The sequence below is a fragment of the Triturus cristatus genome, chromosome 6 (assembly GCF_964204655.1).
Source record: "Triturus cristatus chromosome 6, aTriCri1.1, whole genome shotgun sequence".
Lineage (NCBI taxonomy): Eukaryota > Metazoa > Chordata > Amphibia > Caudata > Salamandridae > Triturus > Triturus cristatus.
Window position 1 is genome coordinate 1,841,842,299 of NC_140589.1, and position 24,769 is coordinate 1,841,867,067.

At 44.5% G+C, this 24,769-nt stretch overlaps 1 protein-coding gene across 5 annotated transcripts in view; it reads right to left on the reverse strand.

Annotated features, from left to right (window-relative positions):
* Positions 1-24,377, reverse strand: part of GTF3C2 (general transcription factor IIIC subunit 2) — a 906,867-nt gene extending 882,490 nt beyond the window's left edge. For 4 of the 5 annotated variants that reach the window (XM_085613289.1, XM_085613287.1, XM_085613288.1 and 1 more), the window contains exon 1: positions 24,239-24,377. The gene's annotated coding sequence lies outside the window, so the exon portion shown is untranslated. Of the gene's footprint in view, positions 1-3,771; positions 3,882-24,238 lie in introns of all 5 variants that reach the window. The other variant, XM_085613286.1, reaches the window with a different exon arrangement.
* Positions 24,378-24,769: the final 392 nt, after the last annotated feature.

Below are 24,769 nucleotides of genomic sequence, written 5' to 3' on the forward strand. Positions count from 1 at the left end.
CTGCCGAACTTTGAGGTTGTTTTTCTATTTCTTCACCGATGTGCACATCATACCTAAAACTTTGTAAGTAAAGTAATCAGATCACAATTTCCATCTAGTAATTAGAAATATACATTATCACAAGCTGTGCATTTGCATACACAGAGGAGTCCTGGTGTGTTGAATGACCGTCACGATTCGTGATCTGAATGCATGTTTTTGGGTGTAAACTGTACCCTTTTTGCTGATTGTTGGTATGTTGTAGGCCAGAGAGGTTACTGCCCGAAAAGCTTTTGGAGCTGAGCGCAGAGGTGTCGATTTAACCTTAACATTGATTAGGCTCAATGGAAGCTCATCTCTTACGGACTAGTTGGTGCATACCTATACATAATCTATGCATATTTGTATTCTATGCACCAATTAGTGAGACCTCATGAACAACATGTGCCCCTTGCATGACTCGCCTCGTTAGAGAACTGCAGGACCTTGCATTCAATTTATGAGTATTCCTTGAATTTGAAGGGGTTTTTTCAAGAGGAAAACAATTGCAGACTCAAATGGGAGAAAAAAAGCTCTCAGACATGGTGACACCTTTTTTTTTTTTAATACAGAGTATAATATTGCTGTTTTTGCCAAATCGTCGTAAACAAGAGGTGCTCCTATTACCCAATCTAACTGTAGTCAGGAAAGGGGGAGGTGACATAATTCAGAGTCAAGACCTGCATGTCCCAATAAAGTATTTTCCACTGGCATTATTTGACATCTAAAAGTAAACAAATGTTAACGCGCGGTTTGTTTTGAAAACCGTGCAAAAAACCTCACAAAGACATGGTTCCGTACACCTCAGAATAGAATGTGTTTCTAAAAAGTGGGTGTAATAGGGAGTGTTTAAAATGTATCTTCTGTTCGTTGTTACTTCTGTTGTATTGCTTTGCAGTAATGTGAAATATTTTCCGTGATACACGGTTCTCGTACAGCCAGTGCTGCTTTGGCTCAACTCACCAGCATACTGCTCTTGAGAGTACTTTCCGCCCCCGCCTACCAAGGCTCTTCGCATGTGAGAGATGACGTAATTCCCAATGTGTCAGTGGAAGAAAATACCTAAGGTTTCGTGCTGTCGTACACATAAGCCAATGCTACATAAAACTTCACGTACACATGCGAACCGACGTAAGTACATTTTACCAGAGCCGTAGGGAGATTCTCTTGTGATAAATGCCGATTGATTACTGTCCGCTTACATTCGAAGTAAGTCTGCTCTTCAAAGCGAAACTGTGGAAACAGCCAGAGGGTACAGTGTGAGCTGTCTGCTTTAGTATTCTTAGCTGGAGACCGAAGGGAAACAATTGTGTGCATACTTTGGATTGCACTGTCACTTATCTGAATAAATATAATATTTTAGTGTATTGAATTTTATACACCGGTGAAGGTGAGGGCTGTCACTTATCTGAATAAATATAATATTTTAGTGTATTGAATTTAAGCATACGCTTATATGATTACATGCCTCATCGTATCCTGACAATGTCTGAGGTGTTTGCGCAATTTGGCCACCAGATGTCAGTGTTCCTCCACTTTTGGACTAATACAAGCCCGGGAGTTGTGTGCCGCGCGTGACGCTGCCGTCAAAGTGAAAGTGATCGCGGGCTGGAAGGGTGGCCGCGAGCGATGCACTTAATGAGCCATGACGGAAGCGCGCGCCCGCAAACGTAACCGCAAGCTCTATGCCACACGCAAAAGCGTGTGGTAGCATTTTCTGAAGCCACTTACTAAAAGTCTCACCAGAGCAGCGCAAGCGCTGGCTCAGGCGAGACCTAAAAAAAAAGTATGAAGTAATACCGCCTTTAAATAGACATGCTGCAAAATCCTATTTTCCAACTACAATTCTCCTCCACTTTCCCATAGGCCTTTAGTGGTTCAAATGACAATTCTTAGTCACCTGAACTACTGTAATTCCATTTTATTTAATAATCTTCTGAAATATTCAAACTGCTTCAGCACATTTGAAACGCTACCAAACGACTGGCCTTTTAATAGTCTCAGTTATCGTCTGTCTCTGTTATCTTTTTCTTTGGCTGCTCTGAACGAATACCTTGCATTGGCTCACAGTCTCCACACAGGGCAACTTTAAAATCACTTTGCCCAGTGCTTTGTGGTCCTCACTATTTCCAAAGTCAGTTCCAACATTATTCTCCATTAGGAAACTAAAATCCTCTGATGTTCATTTGGTCACTGGTCCCAAGTTCCACCGTGTAAGACTAGGCAGCAGGGCTTTTTCAGTTCAAGCTGCCCAGCTTTTGAATTTTTTGAAACCTCTCTAGTGAATGTTGAAACAACAACTGCCTAGTAAGAAAGTCTTAAAGACTTTACTTTCCACCCAAAAGGTTGTCCACAGCATGGCATTAGACCTTTTTGGGTCGAAGTCTACCTGTCTGGTTTGCTAACAACATCTTGGGGACATTCAGAAAGCTTCCCTAGGAGTGCATTCCACCCACTGCTTACCATTGGCTTTGTGGTTTGATTCTCACATTTGCTTGGCTTCTATTTGCTGGCTTTTTTTTAGGTAGTACAGCTTGAGTTCATCCTTCAATTGCCCAAACCTTATTTACTGTAATCTTCCACCTGTACTGGATTTCTGTAAACTGGCCTTTAAATTTTGTTGTCATCTTGTCACGTTTTCTGTGTAATCAAAGACAGAGGTCAAATATCAGGATCTGTCTTCCAGGGAGCTTGATGCTTACTTTTCTTTCTCTGACTTCAAAGTGTGAAGGTTTATGTGACAAACATACTGGCTACTGGGGGTGTGATTGAGGAAGGATGTACAATGTTATTTTTTTTCTAGAACACAGCAAAGTTTAAATATCTGTAAATTAACTGTGCAGATATGTCAGTATATATCAGAATTAGAAAATCATAAATGAAACACATTTTTGGTCACTCTGAAGTATAGTGGAAACAAATATTCTAATACCCTGCACCACTCCACATCACTCTCCTTTGAAACAATCTACTCTATGCCATTGCACTCTACTCCATTCTGCACCACTCTATTCTACAGCACTCCACCCACTCTACACCACTGCGCTCATTGGCACTCTACTCTAAACTACTACACTCAACACAACTTTACTCAAAAACCAATGCACTCTGCACCACTCAAATCTACACCACTGTCACGGGGTCACCCCCGAGGAAGAACGGGCTGGCGATATCATTGACTGTTCCTTTCCGCCCCGGCCACAGGACTCACGTGGCCCATTTAACTCGAACTGGGGATTCCTGGGAGAGGAGTCCACAGGAGCCACGTCAGGCGTACCGAGCCAGTCAGGATGGACACTCCCACGTAAGAGGAAGACGGCGCGAAAGCCGGAGAGAGAGTCGAGAGCGGAGAGAAGGAGACCCTACGAAAGCGAGGAAGTAGCTGAGACGGAGAGAAAGTGAGTGAAGGAAACAACGGAAGCCGAGATACGTCGTCGACGGAGCCAGGAGGCCAACAGACACACCACTCGCCCCGCCACGTTCCTGGAGGAGCGTGGCTGGGAAAGGTACGTGATCGTATCCTGAGTTTTTCCCTGTCACGGGGAGGGACGGTCTGATTGGTGTGAGGGAGGTCACAGAGCCGCGGGGAGACCGAGTGTTGGGTGTTTTCTTTGTAGTTCCTCTTCACCACACTGGACCTCGGGTCCTCTCGATTTTCTTTTGATTGAGGCACAACAGAGACGGTGGAAGCCCCGGTGACCCCTCACTACCCTTCCCCCTCCCGTAGTATAGGTTCCCTTCAAGCCTTCTCACCTTTGTGTCCCTGTGTGTTTTTTCCCTTCGTTTTGGCACCACTGACGAGGAGACGTCTCCGGAGGAGGAACCCTCGACCAAGACCCCCCCCAGCAGGAAGACGCCAGAACCTACGGGACAATAGGAGAGACCGGGACTTAATAACAATAAAGCTGATTGTTCAACACAGTGGCGATTCGTGGTTTGTCTTATAACCCCCTCCATCCGCCTTCCTACAACCACTTAACTGTCCACCACCGTACTACACTCTATGCCAATGCTTTCTATGCCACTACACTCTGCATCACTCCACGCCACTCTTATCTATTCTGCACAACTGCACTCCACTGCACTCTATTCTACTTTACACCTCTGCACCACTCCACGCCACTTCACTTTACTCTGAAACAACCTACTCTATGCCACTGCAATCTCTCTGCTCTACTCCAAGCCCCTGCAGTCTACGCCACTTTAGTCTATGTAACTGCACTCAATGCCAATGCAGTCTAAACCACTTTAATCAAAACCAATGCACCACTGTACTTTACGGTATTCACTCCACAACCACTCTACTCCTCTCTATGACACTACACACTATGATACTCCACTCTATGATGATCTACTGCACTCTGACGCTCCAACACTACTCCTTTCTACAATGCTCTACTCTACGAAGCTCTACGCCACTCCCCTCTATGCCATTCCACTCTACGCCACTCGACAACACTACTCTATGCCATTCCACTCTCCTATACTACTCCACTCGAAGATAATCTACTCCACTTTACAACACTCTATGCAACAGTCTCTACCCCACTCCACAACACTACGCCACTCATCAGTGCTACACTCTATAGTTTTCCACTTTACTACCTCCAGGAAACTCCACACCACAACACTTAACACCAATCTATGCCACTCTACAACACTCCACATCACTCTTCCACTCCACTAATTTTTTGCCATGCTGAACAACAGCCATGATGGTGTACAACATGGCTAAAACATATTGGCAAATCCAATAGCTCTTGCATAGGCGAGACCCATTGGTTTTGCCAATACTTATTTACCTTGCGCGACAATACTTTTTTAAGTTCCAGTGCGCATTATAAGAATTATTAACGTTAACATAACAGATAGCGGGAGTGGTTCACCCAGTGGACATCCTGTTTTTGGTACGTCTTGCAAGATGTGCACCCTTAGTATTAAGGCTCAGGGCAATATATTCTTTTTAACTGTGACTGCCTCTGCTCCGACATTTTGTAACCTCTAGTAAATGTGCAATCACTCCCGGCAGCAGGGTCCCTATGTAGAGCCATCGCCACCTTTAGCAACAGACAAATCAAACATGTGCAATCAGCTGCTGTGTCTCGCTACGGATTGGGATTTAGCAGTGTAAAAGTAAACCTTGTTGATGTATTTAAATCTGCAACACAGTTCAGTTATAGAGTAACAAGAGATACACTGTCAAACAATACCGTTAAGGCCTTAAGAGGGGTATCGAGTTTTAACAAATAATCTACTTGCCCAAGGGACACGATGATTCAGATATCTACTTGCCCTGAATTAAAAAAAAAAAAATAATAATAATAATAATAATAATAATAATAATAATGTGTCCCTTTTGGCCCCATGCAGTGAGGGGATAAATTGGAGCAGTGTTCTCACATGAGGGCTCTGATGACAACCTCTCTGATTATGATGATATTCTATCAGGGTTTGGATTCAATCAAGGCTCTGATTTTTCCACACTCCCACAAATCTACATACAGAGACTGAAGTAGGTGGAAAGCTGTTGTGGCAGGGTTAGGATGCCCTGTGAGATTCTTAACATCCACTAACTTGCATGTTGAAGGGTATTCACTAACTACTCACCAATCCCTTCCACCATTAGAAATGTTTGGAAGTTTACTCTTGACAAAGGCAGGAACAGAACTTCTTCCAGGATGTGAGGAAGGATTGCAGGTGTGCAAAAACGAAGTTAACTTGTAATATTTGGGTAGATTTTTGCATGAACAAATATTTGTAAAGCACATTTTCAAGCTAGGGTCTCTTTCCACTGAAACAGGTTTAGTTACTCACCTCAGTGGTATTCATTTTAATCGATCTCATAAGGATGAAAGATTGAGTGGACCAACACGGACCAAAGTGTGTCCATGTATATTTTCTCATTCAAGAATGGAATTCACAAAGGTTTGGCTGGAGTACGGTTTCCAGCCATACTTCGGAAAACTTTAGTGAATTCCTGAGTCTTAAATCTGCATCAATGCAAGCATTTGCATCTGTGGGTGAACTTTTGTCTCTTACTTTAAGAACTGGGTCCCTGGCCTATTTTCACGCTGCGCATTATGGTTTTACACAGATCTTCCCTCAATTTCTTTTTAAATACTGGAATGCATCCAACCAATTTACCAAAACATGGTTCAGGGAAAGCTGTGCAACAGTTTAAAAAAACGCTTTTTTCAAGTTGCAATTTTTTGTGTTCATTTTATTTTGAATGCAAAAAATCTGCACTATGAGCATTGTAAACAGCCGTATATCGTCAAACGCTGCAAACGTGCACATGTTTTTGTCCTGGAACATCTGTCATCAATGCAAGCTGATTTTGCTGCATTTCCTTAAAGCGATGGCCCTAGTAGTAAACGCTTTGTTTTAATGAATCACATGCACAAGCTTGAACCATTACCATATATAAATATAAACCCTGCTTTAGTGGTAGATAATCTTTTCACAGATTGGTACTGCAAACTGGCAGCCAAGGGCTTAATGCTTCAGGTTTGTCGTTTGGAATAAGTAAAATGAAAACGTATTGCCCTTGACCCCAATAATATGTCCTGGGCATCGGATGACAGGAATTCCACACCTCTGCATAACAATTATCAAAGCTTTTTAATAATAATATTAAAAATCTTAAATCTTTTACGAAAATAGTAACCTTGCATTGCAAATCATTTTATTACAAGAGATAAATGTTCAGACTGATCTACACATTCAAACCAACAACCACATCCAAGGTAAATCCCGGCTGTTTGTTCTACCTTGATATACCCAGAAACATAATGCCTCACAGTAGTATCTGGTTTCTGTTTTTCCAGAGACAACGGCAATGCTCGATACAAACGGGTGTCTAACTGACCTGCAACTGTGCAGGCCCTGGAGGACTGGCAAGACAATCAAAAATATCAAATTGACTAATGATGAAAATGATGCAATATTTTCAAAACACCTGAATTGGGCAGTTTCCGCAGCCCCTCCTACTCACCTACATTTCAAAGGCATATCAGGAAGAAGGTTCATTCATGGTCGCCATCAAAGTCAGTTAATCAATCAGTGACCATTTAGGTGTTTTGAGAGATGCTGTACATATTGGCGATGGTAGTCGCTCCTTTTTACTGGTAATCCATCATTATCTCTCAGCACCATTTAACAGTCAATCATCATACGGTCTGAATGTTTTCAGGTTCTCCAGGCTTTTCCGTCATTCTGTGAAGTTTCTCGCTCGGCGAGATTTAATGATTCTGAGGAAATTCTGTAAAAGGCTTCAAGCCCCGCCCCTCTTTCCCATTGACTGGCGTCACCGTTTATGCTAAACGGTGGCCAGCCATTGGAAAAGAGCACTTTGTGACGTAGACTTTTCCATTTTTAAGACGGCCCACTTGGACGGGCTCGTCTGACTTCCTCCCATCGCAAAAGGTTTCTTATCTTTATGGGGCCATGTGTTTCAAACACATGGCCCCATAAAGAAAAACTCCGCCGCGTGTTTATTTTTGCATCTCGCTAAACCGTGGCTGCCTGGCAAGCGCGCACTCCAGCCATCATAGCTCCTCTCCTCCACTACCCGACACCCCTCACGAGCTCCCCCATCTCCGACAACGCAACCGACGATAGTAAATTTTGCTGCTGCAAAACCGGGATCGCAGGCAGCTCCGCCAATGCACCTCACTCCACTGCGTATTGCTACAGTTACACCAATATTTCTCACACGGAGTGTGGCTCTCTCTTGCAATGTTCACTAGTGTTTTCTACTATTTATATAATGCGTAACGTAACTGGTGCTCATGTAAAGTGCTCTGCCGGACGAGCGCTTGTTTCCCACAGTCCCCGGGCAGCGCACCGGGGCCGGGTGAGATCTCTGCCCCAGGATCCTGCTGGGCTCACTGCTAGGAGCAGGGCGAGCCTGAGAATCCCAGAACCCCCTCTGCGCAGACTGTAAACACGTGTGACGGGGGAGTTACAGGCCCGACCACCACCCCTGTGCAGGGCAGCGACGTCCAGGATGGGCTCGAGAGAGAGGCAGGAAGCTGTCTCCCAACACTCCAGCCATCATAACCCCTCACCTCCACTACCCAACACGCCCCCCGCGACCTCCCCCGTCTCAGACAACGCAATCGACGACAGTACATTTTGCTGCTGCAAAACCGGGATCGCAGGCAGCTCCGCCAATGCACCTCGCTCCACTGCGTATTGCTACAGTTATACCAATATTTCTCACACGGAGTGTGGCTCTCTCTTGCAATGTTCACTAGTGTTTTATACTATTTATATAATGTGTAACGTAACAGGTGCTCATGTAAAGTGCTCCAATACCTTTGGGTCGAGTTCGCGCTATATAAAAACGCAAAAAAGAAAATATAAAAATTTTAAAAGTGGTCATCCTAACACTGCTTTTTCAATGCATGTCACATAAATAATGTCTCATTTCACTATAAGCATCACGTAGGGCATAAAAAGGTCTTCTCGGGCGCTTCACTTCAGTAACTTCGTTTATACCTATAATCAGTTCCCTCAGCTCCCAAAGCACCTCAGTTTACAACCTCAAAATTCTACCGTATAGAGAACACTCAGCTCCGCAAATGCGCCTCACTGTAATGCCTTCTGCTGTTAATATACTGTGACCACACACTGTTCATAGAAAGACCTTCACGTTTGTGCGTACACTCTACGCTCTGCGACTTCCATTCTGGCTCCGGATAATCTATACTGCACTATAAGGATGAAACACTCATGGTGCGCCACGCCTCACTGCTGATCATTATGGACGATCACACTTTACATGGGTACAGTTGGTTGGATACATCCGTGAAGAATTCCTTCTCTAAATTTGTGATCCAACCAAACTAACGCATCTTTTACACTCTCGATGTGATGTTGACGAGGGGATCTGAACTTAAAATTTCTTTCGGGGGTAGTGGTTTAGCGGCGACACCCTTCATACTCGCTCTTAAGTTCATGTGCGAGGGGGCTTTTCGTCAGCCTATCAAGCAGCATGAGGGGGTTCTCTTCTTTCTAACCCGCAAGTCAGTTTACGTGTGTGGTATTTTACACCACGTGTGCCCTTTCGGTCATCTTGAAGCGAGCACTGGTACCTTCTTCTTCCCAATTTAAAGCAGTGATTGGGCGTGATACTCCCAACACGTAGACCCTGTAAAAGGCTTCCCTCTTACATCCTCACTCGAAGCTATGTTGGGTAACTTTCCTCTTACGTTTTACCCGAAGCAATTTGTTAGGGCCAATCTAAGCAATTTTTGGTGTAAGAAGCCCTCCCCCTTCCCCAGGAGTGTGTGCGTCTGAGGCTCCCTCTTCCAGCTCCCCAATTCTCCATTCCTCCTGGCAGATTGGCTTGACGGCTGACTTTGAAGCAGGGAAACCAGGTTTGCATCTTGGCGGGAGACTCAAACATCTTGTGATTCTGGGTAAATCACATAATTTCCCCGTTCCTAACAATGAATGAAAGTGTCTGTCTGTGATACAACTATACCCCAAGTTCGCAAACAGTACTGCAAAAAAAAAAAAAAAAAAACTTAACGCACACTTTTTGAAAATCCGATCATGTCTCGCATTTTTATTAAGTTAGTTCTGCTGGAAATCTTAGTAGCTTGTCTGTAATTCCACTTCATCAACAAGAGACTGGCTACCGCTCGATTCAATGGCCTCATCCAGTGAAGACATAAATGCTCTCAAATCCTTAAGTTCCAGAAATCAACAATGTCTTTAGCTTTTTTTTAAGCAGATGTAACGAAAACAGAATTTCTTTTCTTTCATCATAAAGAATCATAAATTCATGTCCAAAACTGGTTATTACATGCAGGTAACCCATGCTGGACATGAACACCAAGTCCTTCAGGGGCATTCGAGTCTCACATTTAGTCCAAAACTAAGTTCACAACAGTATTTTGTAAGTTTTATCAGAAAAAAAATACCCCAATTTCCATTTGCCTCCGAGGGCAAACACTAAAGAGTTAACTCCCTCAATCGAGAAAACACCATACTCTACGGCTTATCCAAGAACAGTGTTGCAAATCTAAAATCTATTCTACACATGCAACAAGAAATATCCTCAGAGAGGATAAGCAGGACCGCAGTTTGTATTTTACATGGTAGCTACTCCAAGTTAGACCAAAATGAGACCTTGCTGTATCACCACAGATATTCACTTATAAAAACCTTTTCACAAATCTGACAAGCTATCATTTGCCATAGTATCAAAAGACATCAGGAGAAAGGCCTCTAATGCATAAATATAAATAATTATAACATTTTAAATTAAGCTCTCCAATAAGCACCCACAAAAGATTACAACTATTTTTCATTCATTATCTTTGCTCCAAATCTAATCTCCTTAAGGAAAAACAATATTACAAGAAAAACTTCATTCAATAATTAAACAGATCTTCAAGCGTGTCTGCATTTCATCTACCATAAACAGCCAGGGGTGTGGAATTCCTATAGTCCGACGCCCAGGACAAATTGTTTGGGTCAAGGACAACAAGTTTTCGTGAATATTTTTTCCTTGGGACATGTCTGCCCAATCCCCTTCAGCATAAACCCTGTGGCTGCCAGTTTACAGTACCATATTATGGTTCAGGGAACGTCATGGCCTGACGTTATGGTAATATTTATCTCCATATGTTAATAATGTTTGAACTTGCACCTATGGTTCATTAATTTTAAATAAAAGCCTTTCTAATTAGTGTGAGCACTCTTAGGAAATGTTGTAAGCTCAGACTGCACTACTGACAGTGGTTCCAGTGTAAAAACGTGTACACGCGATTGCAAAGTTAACCGATTTGAGGCTACATACAATGTTCCCATAATGCTCTCTAATTAGATGCAAATATCTGCAGCAGCTTGAAAGCAAGATTTATGATGCTTTGCTTTAAAAAAAAATGTTTACAAAAAAATAAGCAACTAGGGAAAAAAAATGTTTTGCTAAATAACTGTGAAATTATAGGTAACATTTTTTTTGAAGCATTATTTAGTAAAATGGGTTAATGCATGCTAGTATTTCCAAAAAATATTCACAATGGAAAATCAGTGCACCCAGTTTCAACAAGATAATGGGAAACATTAAATTATATAAGCATTGGCAAATCCAATAGGTCTGACATTGGTGAACAGCCTTTTGGCTTTGTCAATGCATATGGTTTTTGTAAAACTGCGTGGGAGCTGCTAGGCCCTCAAAATTATAACATAGGCCAAAAGCAATAATATGTTTGGTCTCAAAAAGCACAAATTTAGGGCACTATACACTAATCCCCGTAAGCTTACCTTGACGGGCCCTACAGTCCGCACGGTGGAGGTCTGGCACGGAGTCACAAGGAAACTGGGTTGGCACAACCGCTTGACTAAAGCTACGCCACTTTGGAAGCCCGACATCTTGGGGCAGCTCAGTAAATGCCCTGGGTTTGATAAACGGGACACAATTGGTATATCCACGGTTGGGGACATGTGGGTGAAGGGGAAACTAGCCACGTTCGCCGAACTTCAGACTAAGTATCAATTGGCACACACTGAAACTTTCAGGTACCTCCAGATTAGCCATGCCATTTCTGCGGCCATGCCCAAGGAGCTCCCCCTGCCTGAGTCTTCCCCCTTAGAGGACAGGTTGATACTGTATCCCATGGACCAAAAAGCAGTATTATTTACTTATAAAAAATTGGTAAATAATCGGACCGACCCATGCAGCGATTACGTGAGGGGTGGGAATCAGACCTGGGTAGCATCGATGATGAGGACTGGCGCAACGCGTTGGCCTCCCCCAAAGAAGAGGCCATCCCCATGAGACTACGCCTCATCCAGCAGAAAATCCTTCATCGAGTCCATTTTGATGCTAAACTCCTTTTCAGACTGGGTGGACGGCCTGACCTCCTTTGTCTCCGCCATTGCAATCAGACTAGCACCTTCTTTCATATACTATGGGAATGCCCACAAATCAAGCATTACTGGGATAAAGTCACGAAGCAACTGAAAAGGACATGCGATAAGTCCCTAAAGCCTTCTCCCCAGCTCTGTCTCCTCAATATGTGGGAGGCTACCGACTTTTCCCAGGCAGAGCAGGCTTGGGCATCGATGGGTTGGGCCATCGCGAAGCGCAATATCGCACCGAAATGGGGGGTGGATACGTTCCCAACTCTGCACGACTGGGCCAAAGACATGAATAGAGCAATGATTGCAGAGAAGGCTGTGTTCAAGGGTAGAGGCTGCCCCAGGAAATGGGGCCATAAATGGGGGTAATGGAACACACATAGAGGGGGCATCTGTATCTCTCCTACTATAGAACTGCAGCGTGAAAGACAAACTTTGATGTCTCTATTAATTGATGACGATGAGCTCTCACCTCTGACTCACTGCAGCTGTTATATTCGTATGTCCTCAGTACTTTTGTATTTTATTGATGTGTTTACTTCCTCTGCATAATGATTCACCGCATAGGTGGTTGGACAATACTCTGATTCAGCAAAATGGTGGAACCGGTGATGACTGTCATGTTGTGGTAATGAAGGTGGAGTCACGTACTATGGGCATGACGATTGCTTTGCTATTGCTCTGTACCGATATCATTTTGTTGAAAATAAAAATTGTTAATAAAAAAAATTTCAAAAGCACAAATTGCCACAGTAGTCCCTGGCACTTAACAGAACTACTTTGTGTGCTGATATGCTTCTTGTGAAAGAGCAGAAGCCAGTCAATGGATAGACAGATAGAGAGAGAGGGAATTTTAATAAATACTAAAAAGGTCTTGGTTAACTCCAGACCTAATTAAGGGCCCATTTTTTAAAGAAAGTTACAAAATATCAACCATGGTATATGTCCTTGCATCAGTGCAGATTTACAGCTTCCATGAATTCACAAAGAATTTACAGAAGTAGGCCAGGAAATTGTACTCCTAGAAAATATTAATGAACTGCTTTTTAGCACTAGGAAATACACAGGTGTAGATTTGCTCATGCAAAAATCTGTTGAGCGTTTACAAGTTCACTTTCCTACAACCACTTCTTTCCAACCCTAGAAGAAGTTTTACTTCTGCTTTTGTCAGGAGTAAATTTCTAACCTTTCTCGGCCAAAGAAAAAATTTGAAAATAGCTGGCGAAAATCCTTAAAACAAACAAATTCATAGGTTTGCACAGACAAAGTACAACTTAATGTAATATGTGAGGCAATAAGCACTGAGGGTACAAGTTATACTTGGGTCAGATCAGGCCTCCACAAATCTAAGGGTAGTGAGATTTTATCAGGACAAGCTAAAGTTAGGATCTGCATGCACCTTCTGGCAGGCTGACAGACAACAGGGGTTCTGTTCACTCACAAAGTGAAGGAGCATTAAAAACGCCTTTAAATCTTGTTTTTGTCTTGCCACGTGTATTGTGTTCAGAGACAAGAGGTCAAAAGTCAGTTTACTTCTTCTTACAATTACTTTTCTTTCTCTGACTGCAAAGTTTGAGGTTTTTGTAAAATGAACTGTCTGACAAACGTACTGTACAAAAAGTATTAAATGAAAGGCTTTAGGATGTCAGGTTTTATTCTAGTACACATTTAAATAGTTACAACTTGAACTACATTTCAGTAGTCATGAAAGCCTTTGTTTTTTAATTCTGTGTGAAGAAAACAATATTTTAGTAGGATGAAAACAAATCAGAACACTAATTGGTGATAAACCATATGATAAACATGTTTGCTGAAGCCCAGTTTCCACAGATTACGGTTTATACAAAATATAGTGTTAAAAGTAAAACTGCATGTTAGTGGGAACGTTTTTTGCCATGTCAATTAAAAATGTTCTGTGTGTAAATGACAGTGCTCTACCACCTCATGCTTTAGTGATAGATTTACTAAAAGTGAGTTTTTTACCATGAACTGAGAAACATTCCTTCCCCTACCTTGATGGCAACGCTATTTGTGAACTAAGAGGCAAGTCAGGGGTCATGTGTACCCTATATGTGGGCTAGATTCTTATTATGCATGGAGCAAACGTTTAGCCTATTAAATCAAACCAAGCAGGTGTTTTTGTACAGCAGGAATGCTCATCTCCCATATTGGAGGGTGATCTCTTATACGTGATAATGAAGAAAAAGGTAACTCAGAAAAAAAAAAACATTTTCCTAGGATGACATGATGAGACCAATTTATGGGTCCAGTTCATTACATTTAGGTTGATTAGATTTTTCAAGTTACAAGTCCTGCAGGTCAAGTAAAAAAAAAAATTTGACTTTTTGAAGTCTTCCGTTACATTGGTTTTTAGGTCTCGCCTGACCCAGCACATGCGCTGGTCTGGCGAGACTTATTGAGAGGGCTCCAAAAAGTGCTACCAGGCCAGCCTAGAGCTACAGTGCATGTGCGCGGGCGCGCGCGCCACGCTTTACCACGATTACATTTACAGAGCGCGAACTCGACCCGAAGGTATTGGAGCGCTACACGAGCACCGTTTTTGCATTACACCTTCAGGCTCGGGGAGATGAAGGGATTTGCGGTTCCTGTGGCCCCCTTGCAGTCCCTGTACAGCCTGAGCGAGGAGGAGAGATCATACAGCCGCCTGCGATATTGCTTTCACTCGCTGCTGGAAAAAGTGGCCCCGCTGATTGCTGACTGCCGACTGCCCGGTGGAACAGTTCCCTTGTTCACCCGGTTTCAGCTATTGCTCTTGGACATCCAGCAGCCTGACTGTGGGGGACCGTGCTTGTCGCTTGTCGCCCTTGTTGCTGCCTCGTTGGATTCTGCCAGCGGGAAGAAAGCGGGAGAGCGAGGAGCCGGAGCATACGAGCAGGTAGCTACCTAACTGCCCTTGTTTCCCCCGCTTAATCACTACTTGGCTGGGAGGCGGTGCATGGCGCTGCCCGCCACAACTCTTCCATGATTCTAGTTCTAGCTCTCCGCGCCTCTCGACACATGGCAGTAGTAATAGTGTGAAGAAAATACGAAGAGATACGAAGAGACGTAAAAATAAAACATCAAGCACCGAGCACTACAACTCAGCCGCCGGAGATGCGCTCAGGAAAAACCAGGGGTGCGCCTCCATCCAAGTCAAAGCACAAAACTAAGGAGGTACCCCCAGTTTCCACCGTAGCCCTCCTTTGCAGGCCGCCGTCCGAATCCAATCCACTAAGCAGCAGCAGAGATTCAGACTTTACAGGGGAGCCCGCACTCTTGAAACCCTTCAGAAGCCCTGTGAGTGCAACCCACTTCGAGTCAAGTGTTGTGTTAACAGCGACCCCGAACAAATACATAGTACCAGCTTCGGACACTGAGCAGAAAAAAGATATCGCAGCTTCTCACATGACCCAACCAAGGTCCCACGTAGGCCAAAATAGCAGAAAACGGGCCCTGATTACCGATTTTTTTTAAATCGCCATTAAAACCGCTCCGGAAAATCAACACTACAACAACCCTAAGACATCGCATTGTAACAAATTAACCCAGCCTAACATTGCCTTTACAAGTGAGGCCCTCATGGGCCCCTCACGGGATGGAACAGCTAGAGTTACAAGGAGCAAGGACGACAGGAGTGGCTGGACAGTAACATCTAAAACAACCACTGCAGTCCCAAGTCTTCAAATTCTATCTTCTAACGTACTTCACTTCTCGGACCTGCACTCACAACCAATACCTGTCGTAACCGAGGCACAAATCCACCATCATACCCAGTCACCTAAGTCTCTCTTAGTATCCCCCTGCTTGAAGTCACCACTTTCGCCTCCACTCCTATTAGGCTTCCAAGACTCCAAAAGCCTCAATGATGATCCCATCCATTTTCAATCGACTTCAAATATTACGAGTCCTCTTAGTAACTTGATTACGCTATCTGGCAGTTGTCACCTTGTAGCGAATGAGCCTAATAATCATAACACTCATAACAGAGACAGGCCCGTACAATCATTACATCAGCTGGAAGTTGCACATAACAAATTCCAATATCCCAGCCAATTCGAAATACTGGAGAAGTCTTTTTTTCAGCCCAACACTAACAGATCCACCCCTGCCCCGTTACTTCCTCAACCTAAGGGCTTAAGCACAAGGGGCCAATCCTGCACGCCACCCAGAAGTCAGTGTCAGAGCAATTGGCATCCAGCCCCCTCCAGTAACACGGATCACCATGATCAGGTTTTCAACGAAGAAACCAGCTGTTCCCCAACATCTTCTGTCTGGCCACTCCTGCTCAACACCCTAGATACTATAAGCAAAGCCATGACCCTCCATGCCAACAAACTTGATACCCAAGTAGATCTTTTAAATATTTTAGCCATTCACGTCCAGGGGATAGAACAAAAAATACACAGCTTTAACAAGAGGATCATGAAGGTTCAGAGAGACCAAGAGACTACCTACCAATTGCGCCACTGCCACTGTACTCAAATTATTGACAAACTTGCTGCGGTCCCAATCCTACTAACAGACCTTTTGGACATCTCCAAGAAGGCCCTCTTGAACAATTCTCCCAAGGCAGGGCAAGCTGAAGAGGATCTGCTGGTAAAGGATACGGTACATCCTAGGCTCAAGGAAGGCCAACTAATCGGCAGCATGGGCCAATCTTCGCTGCAAACTTTAGAAAATACACCAGCACTTCTGGCCTCACCCGTTCATGATAACTCCAACACCTCGGCCTCCCAATCTTCCAATAATCATCACCATTCTCCTGGAACGCCGATTAAACCAACTAAGCCATTAACCAAGCGGGAGAAAAAACGCCTTAGAAAAGCAAGAAAAAGTAAACAATTAAATCATTCAATCAATGTAATTTCTGCCCTACCTGCAGAGGGAAGGAAACAAATCACCAACGATGAGGTTCCACACACTCCGGCAGCAATATGCAACAATGATTCCCCAATTGCCCAACTTGAGTCTGTCATTACACCAAGCAGCCCAAATTATACTAAAACCCAGCAAATGCTGCCAGACAACTTATACAGTTTATTCAAACTACCCCCTAAGAAAGAGAAGCACCCCCTTGATACTTTGCCAAAACCAACAGTCAACTCCAAATTTATGCCCAGGACTGAATTGCACCATCCAACTACAACGAGCACTAGCGCGGAAAACATGCCTGTAGACAACGACCGGAAAGACTGTAGCAACTCAGGGAAAACTGGAAATAAAAAGGACAAACCGAGTCCGGGACGCATCGTCATCACTAATACAAAGATTAACAAAACTCCAATACTAGACAACACTAATGCCTCCCCGCCTCTGCCTTCGATGCCTTTAGGGTCTATCGAGGGAGCTCCCAAGATGGAACACAGCCCCGAACGTGTGCTGCAGTCTGAGATCTTCGCAGATAATAAAAAACTGGATTTCATCCCCCACTACGTCTCAAGGGGCAACCATGACTTCCTTAACAGAAGTGTCCTGTTGAAGTTATTCAGGGCTTTACCTACCCTGAATCACATTAACTCTAGGGACATCAAAAGCATAGGGTTCTACCAGAATCAGCATTCAGTGGAACTCCAAGAATCAACCACTGCCACGTTCACTGACTCCCTCGTCACTGAGCAAATCTGGCAGCAGAGGGCTTCATTTGGAAAATGGGGCATTGAGTTAAAAAAGATCGACCCCCCACGTTATCCCAGTCCTTTACACATGCCCAAACAACCAGCGGGCCTGTTAAAAGGCGCCAAAGGCCCGGACAACCAAAGTCTTTTTCCAGGCATAGACTCCACGGTAAGGTCAATAACAATCACCTTTGTTCACCCTGAAGTCAGTCAGCCCATTGGACTCCGGCAATTCAACAAGCCTGGAATTCTCCAAACCAGGGCATGAAAAAATCCTAAAGCCGCCACAAATTCATCCAAAGGCTACCAAATTTGCTCCTGGAACGTGTTCGGCCTTGGGACGAAACTAGAAGATCCTGACTTTGTGGAGTTTATTCTACAATACAAAATACTCCTCTTCCAGGAAACCTGGTTAACAAAATCCACTCCCCTAGTAGGGTACAAGGAATTCCAGAATCCGGCCTCAAAGGGGACCAATCGAGGGAGAGCAAAAGGGGGCCTTTCCACCTTTATTTCAACTCAGATTTCCGGATCCGCCGTGTCCATAGACCTTGATTCCCCCTGGCTGTTATGCGTCAAACTTGACACTCCTTCTTTAAATAGCTTATTGATCATAAACATTTACATTCACCCTGCATCGAAACAAAAACAGGCAAGCATCGATCATCTATTAGCTTCACTTGCCACCTTAAAACTTGCTTACCCCGACGCAAATATCATTTTGTCAGGTGATTTTAACATGTCTTTATTGCAAGAAACAAATGCCACTAGGCGGCATACTCTAGCTAAATCTCGACATGACACCCTCGGCAAACAATGCGCAGCTCACTTGTACGACCTTTCTCTGAGTATGCTTAACGGGCACGGTCCATCTGACATCCCAGCGGCATACACAAGGGTCACTCAAAAGTCAGCTTCAATCATCGACTACTCCTTCATAGACCACAATCTTGTTTCTCAGATAAATAATTTCCAAATTTTGGACAGAGCAGAGAGTGACCATCAACCGCAATCCTTCACACTTCTAAGTAATAACATTAATCCAACTCCCACTAACGCAAAGTCTCAAGAACTCCAATGCTACAACCTCAAACGCCTCATCTGGAAAAAGGACAATATCAGTGACTTTATGGCTACATGCATGAGCATCTTGGAGAAACACAATCTCGAACCATCCAGCATCCGGGCCTGGGAGACATTCACCATTGAACTAAATCAAAATTGGTCCAAATTGGCTATTGGCAAAAAAACAGGTAAATCGTTGGGGGCAGCATGGTTCACCAAAAGCCTGAGAATCCAAAAACAACAACTGAATAAAAACCTACGAAAATTAAGAACACAGGGCTCACCTCCGACTAAAGTTCAACTGCTTTTAATCTCTAACTCTAAAAAAAGATCTTAAAAAAGATATCAAGGCGGCCAAGAAAGCATTTCAGGAAAATCTTTGGGCGAAACTCCACTACTCTTGCAAACAAAGAGACTCCAAGCTTTTTTGGAAAAACATCAACCAGCTAATTAATGGCAGGCATCGCCATCACAATTCGGACATCATGGAGGATACATGGAGAGCCCACATTGAATCACTATACAATGAAATCTTCTCCCCAGGCTCCACTGACAGCGGCTCCCAACTCAGCAACAGAGTCACTACAAGAGACTCAATGAAAAACAACTTCCCCTCTGATTCCGATTTTCCTTTGCGGATCCCTAAAGAACAAGTACTGAAAACAATAAAAAAACTTAGATCTGAGGGTGCCCCTGGGCCCAATGGCCTACCGAATGCCTTGTTCCGGCACAATCCATCATTCTGGGCAGATCATCTGTCCCCCCTCTTTTTGGACATTCTAACCTCTAATATGATCCCTGAATCCTGGAGGGGAAGCATTCTGAACCCAATACACAAATCGGGTTCTCGCTCTGATCCTGCAAACTATAGACTGATTGCGCTAATTGATGTGGAGGCTAAAATTTACGCATCAAACCTGCTGGTAGATCTAGAGGACTGGGTGGCGCGAACAAGCCTTATTCCCCCAACACAAACCGGTTTCAGGGCCGGGATGGGCACCTTGACAAACATTTCCGCAGTAACCCTCATGGCCTATCAAGCCCTTAGCACCTCAAGGCCACTCTACGCTTGTTTCATCGACCTCAAAGCGGCCTTTGACAAGGTCTCAAGAGTCAGCCTATGGACAAAAATGCGTAACTGGGGCGTCCCAGCAAAGTTGCTGGAGGCCATAATCAACCTGTACTCCGAAACGTGGGTCCAGATTAGGACAGGAGACGGACTCAGCATCACCAAGAAAATTCACACACTTAACGGGCTAAAACAAGGGTGCGTGTTGGCACCATGCCTTTTTAACATCTATACCGCTGATTTGGACGAGCATCTTCAGTCAATCCAATGTGATCCTCCAAAACTTGGTACAACACCTATATCCAGCCTTCAATATGCGGATGACATCGTTTTACTGGCGCAAACACCAATTGGTTTGCAACGATTAATTATTGAACTCGGAGCCTATACCACCTTGGTCCATCTGACCATCAACCACAAAAAAACTAAGGTGATGAGCTTTAATAAACATCATAACGCTAACCGAAAATTTACCTGGATTTTGGACAAACGACCTCTGACTGAGGTAGATTCATACAAATATCTCGGCTTCCAAATTGATCGCAGACTCACTTTTAAGACCCACATGTCTCAAGGTCATACGAAATCTAAACAGCTGCAGTTCGCTTTCAAAACCTTAAAAAACAAACTTGCAGGGGGCTCCACTGGGCACTTATTAAAGGTTATAGCAGCAAAATTCCTGCCCTCCATCTCATATGGCACAGAAATCTTGAATGGCAAGGATGCTATAGGCTTGAATTTGGAACAGTCAATCCTCTTTAAGAAGCTGTTCGCAATTCCCCGACACATCCCGCAAGCTCAAATTCGCCTCGAGTATGGTTTAAAAAATCAGATCCCTGACAAACAAGGCACCCTAGTCAAGTATTACTGGAGGATGCGCGACGCAGAGGAAAACACACTCGCACATTACTGTTGGGCGGAAATTGAAAAGCAAGCAAGCTTCACAAATTCAATTTTCAAAGTTCTGAAGGCTTCCCTCTCCGCTCTGAAGTTGGAGGAGGCATGGCTTACAGCATCCACCTACTCCTGCTTCAAACTATTGGTCAATAAAGCCACAAAACGGCTTTCCATATCACTAGATAAAATTGCCTTAGCAAAAAACAAACATGCCTGGGCCGTGATTCAGTCATATCAGAGGCTGCAACCCCAACCCTACTTGCAGGATCACTTCTCTGCCGAGAAAAAACATTTTCTCACTTTACTAAGGCTAGGGTCATACCCCTCAAAGGACCTGACCCCAAAATGGAAACAAGCATGGCAATCAACGGAATGTCGCCTGTGTGGAGCTTGGGATGAGTCGTTACTGCATCTACTATGCATCTGCCCTGCCCTGGCAGAAAAGCGCAAAAAGGACCTCCGGGAGATCTTTAGGACGGAACAAATAAGAACTTGTAGAGCAGCAGTGATTCACTGTCTTACGGGCTCATCCATCCCACTGTCCTGCAGAGTCCTAAACTTCCTAAAAAATGCAGCAAAAGATTTGGCCAATACAGAATCTGCTAACTAACTTACGCTGTATTAGACTAACTGGTTTCGAAATCATTCGAAATTCTTGTTCAAATGCTAATTTTTTATACTTTTTATATTACCAATCACAATGTACATTCTTGAAAGTTTTATTTATGGTGGTATTCTCCACCCTTTTAAGGTTTTTATGAAATCAAATAAAAGTATATTTTTCTACCACGATTACTATCACTTTTGCGGCCGCACGGCCGCTTTGATGTTTGATCGTGATCGCAATCACTTTCACTTTCGCGGCCACACGGCCGCTTTGCATAGCCAATAGGTCTCGCTTTTGGGACCTTATAAGTATTTAGTTATGCAAGTGTTGCATAGCTAAACACTTAAAAGGTCCCAAAGGCGAGACCTATTGGCTATGCCAATGCTTGTTAAACATTAGTTTTAATATTACAGACCTACATATAACACCATTATATCCTTTGTTTTTCTTAGCAAATTGTTTTTTTAACAAAGTAAGATTGTATTAGCATATCTAAGTGTACTTCAGCGGTGCTGGGTGGCGGCAGCAGCAGGTAAAATGGGTGTATGTGTTTTGGGACCCCCATCCTCCCTTTTTACTCAGCCCCACTTGACAGATCATCCCCAAACTTTCCAGGAAGGCGTTGTAGATGATTTTTTTATTGGAAAGTTTTGTGAAGGTTAATCAAGTAGCACCAAAGTTATTGGCACAACAAAAACAATGCTCTTCCCCTGAAAACTCTGATCTAAGTCTAACTACACAATGAAGACCGTCACCCTGGTCATTGAGTAGTTATGGTAACCTGTTTTTTTCAATAAACATATACATTGCATCTGCTAGGATTTTGCGGTTTTTGCTATTTTCCAACAAATTCACACAGTTGGGATTTTTGTAAAAATTCTGTGATTTTTCCAAAAGCCCCTGCAAAATCTTTTTTTTTTTTTTTAAATATAAAAAGGTTGGAATTGTATTTGACCCTCTTTTTATTGCGCCTGCAAAGACTCAGGAGAGAGGTATTTTCATTCTTTTTCGCTGCCCTGGGAAATGACTATGAGCTTCCTGGAGACAGAGCCTGTCTCCAAGAACCTCAAAACAAGCGGTACCATGCCTGCCAAACGGCAGAAAAAGACTGCAGTAGATTCGGGCACTGCATGTATCTGAGCGGCCTCTCATTTGGCAGTCTTTCTCCTGGTCCTCCTACACTCTGTCTGGTAAGCACCTTCCTGGCCTTCCCTCCCTGACCCCACATATATCCCTAGCTCGCGTCGTCCTTTCCTTTTCAGTCCTTTCCACTCCCCTTTCTACTACCCACCAACCCCTGCATCATAGAGCAGAGCGAAGTACATGCTGCTGTGGGGGAGCTGTTAAACTAGCCCTATCCACCCTCCTCGCACTTTACATTGAGATAGGAGGAGGGAGCAGGAGCATATTAACACCTCCCTGTGCAGCGAGATCTGCTCCGGACTGTCTACGGCAGTGGTATTCAAACCTTTTAATCCCGCGCCCCTCAGTGTAAACAAAATATTGTCGGGTCTCCCTCACAATTATTCCCAAATATTCCTTCAAATTGACAATGTTTAAATATGTCTAGACTTATTTAAACATTGCACTAATGTTTGGGATCAAATACGTGATTGCCAAACATACTATGTTGGTCAGCCAGGCCTAACGTAAAAGTTTCCCTAATGTGATTATCAGACTTGGGGGTGGGATATTTGGAGTCCCTTCCCTTTTGACACATCCTCACAGCTATGATATAAATGGCAAAACATATTGGGGATCTCTCATTACAGAGCAGCTTACTGCCTCTCATTTGTTTTCCACTTAAAACAAAGCACTGTTATTAGCATAGTGTTTCTTGTGGCCAGAGTCTTGCGCTCCCCCCTGGGAAAACCAAAGCCTCCCTAGGGGGGCTCGCCCACCCCAGTTTGAAGACCTCTGGTCTATGGGGTGCTGACCTGGACATAACACAGGGCATCTATATATTCTAGCAGTGTAAAATATATTGCTGCTGGGAGTGTGGAGGGAGCGGAGACCCTGGAATTCTATAAAGGCAAAGTGTACGCTACCTGGCATTATCCGAGGAGAGGATGAGATCCTGTAAAAGCCATTGCTAGGCATACAGATGTTGGAACAGTAATGGGGTGACCAATGGCAGTGTAAATAGATGCAGATACTTTGACTGTTCTTAGCTGTGTGTGGAGCGATGGCGCTTGTGTACGAGGGGTTTCTTCTTGTAGTGTATGGGTGTGCAGATCCTGATAGGGTAGAGGCATGGATACGTAACAGTGCACATGGAGGAAAGGTGAAGCCCATGATAGTGTCCGAGAGTCCAGAGCACCGCGATGCAGTGTGCTGGCACTCGAGGTACTGGTGCTGCATCAGGCCGAATATGGACGTGCACGTCCTGTGCATGGTGCTGGTCCTGTCAGTGTGGGACAGTAGGGATCCTGGTAGTATGCAGTGCTAGCAATTAATGCAGGGGCATGGGACTTCCTGCAATGAATGGGTGTGCAGGACTAATAATGCAGGGTAGTGCTAGTCAGGTAGTGTATGGACATAGAGATCCTCTCAGTAGAAACAGTGCTGGACCTGGCAGTGCATGGGTTTGCGGATCCTGGTAGTGATCGAGTGTGCAGGACTAGCAATTGATGGTAGGTGGTGGAACTTTTGGCATGGTGCTTTTGTACAGGGCTAACAATGCTGTTGCACACAGTTGTAAAGACCCTGGCAGTGAGCAAGTGCTCAACACTAGCAGTGCACGGTGGTACTACTCTAAGTGCACGGATGCACAAACCCTGACACGGTGGAAAAACTGGAACAGGACATGCTGCAAATTTGTGTGTGAGGGTTAGTCGTAAACGTTCGTGTTAACTCTATGAGCAATATATGGGTGATGCCACCCCTCATATCCGAGAGGGGTACTGCTCCAGTTAGGGGGTGTTACCCCTGACACAGACTCCGCCCACCTCCTTTCCCTCCACAATGCTCCCACTCTGCCCCGCTGCCTCTTTCTGGGCTGCTCCACCTTCATCAGAGCCCCCTCAAACCTCACCTTTCTGCTCCCAGCCCTGCCCTCCCGTACCCCAGTCGTGGCTCCGCCCCCAGTACCTGCCGCCACCGCCACTGTCACTTGTTCGCTCCAACTGCAAAGAAAACGGCCAAGGTATCCAGTACTAACGAGGCGCTGGGGCCGCGAGACGTGCGCGATACGCGCTGACGTCACTCAACGCACCTCAGCGCACGCGCCAGTCCGCTGGAGCTGAAAGCGGCTGTTGCGCTCAATGGGGCCCCGAGCTGCCTGGTCTCTCCTCATTGGGAGGGTCACAGTGACTTCAGGCGCGCGCCGCCTCGCAGCGCACGAGCCTCCCCATTACGCATGCGCACTTCGTAGTTCAGGCAGTGAGTGGTTTCCCGCTGCTTGCCTGCCTCAGAGTTGTAGTACAGGACTGCAGGTGTCAGTACTACAGGTGACGGGGGCAAGGGGGGGGGTACCAGGGCTAGAAGATCCTCTCCCCCATCTGAACAGTTGTACGAGTGTCGTAAAAACCGGGGTTCGCTTCCTCCTCCGTACTTCAATGCAAGTAAATGGGAAAATGAAATTGTTCGTTGTGACGTCCACACCCCTTCCCCTTTAGGTGT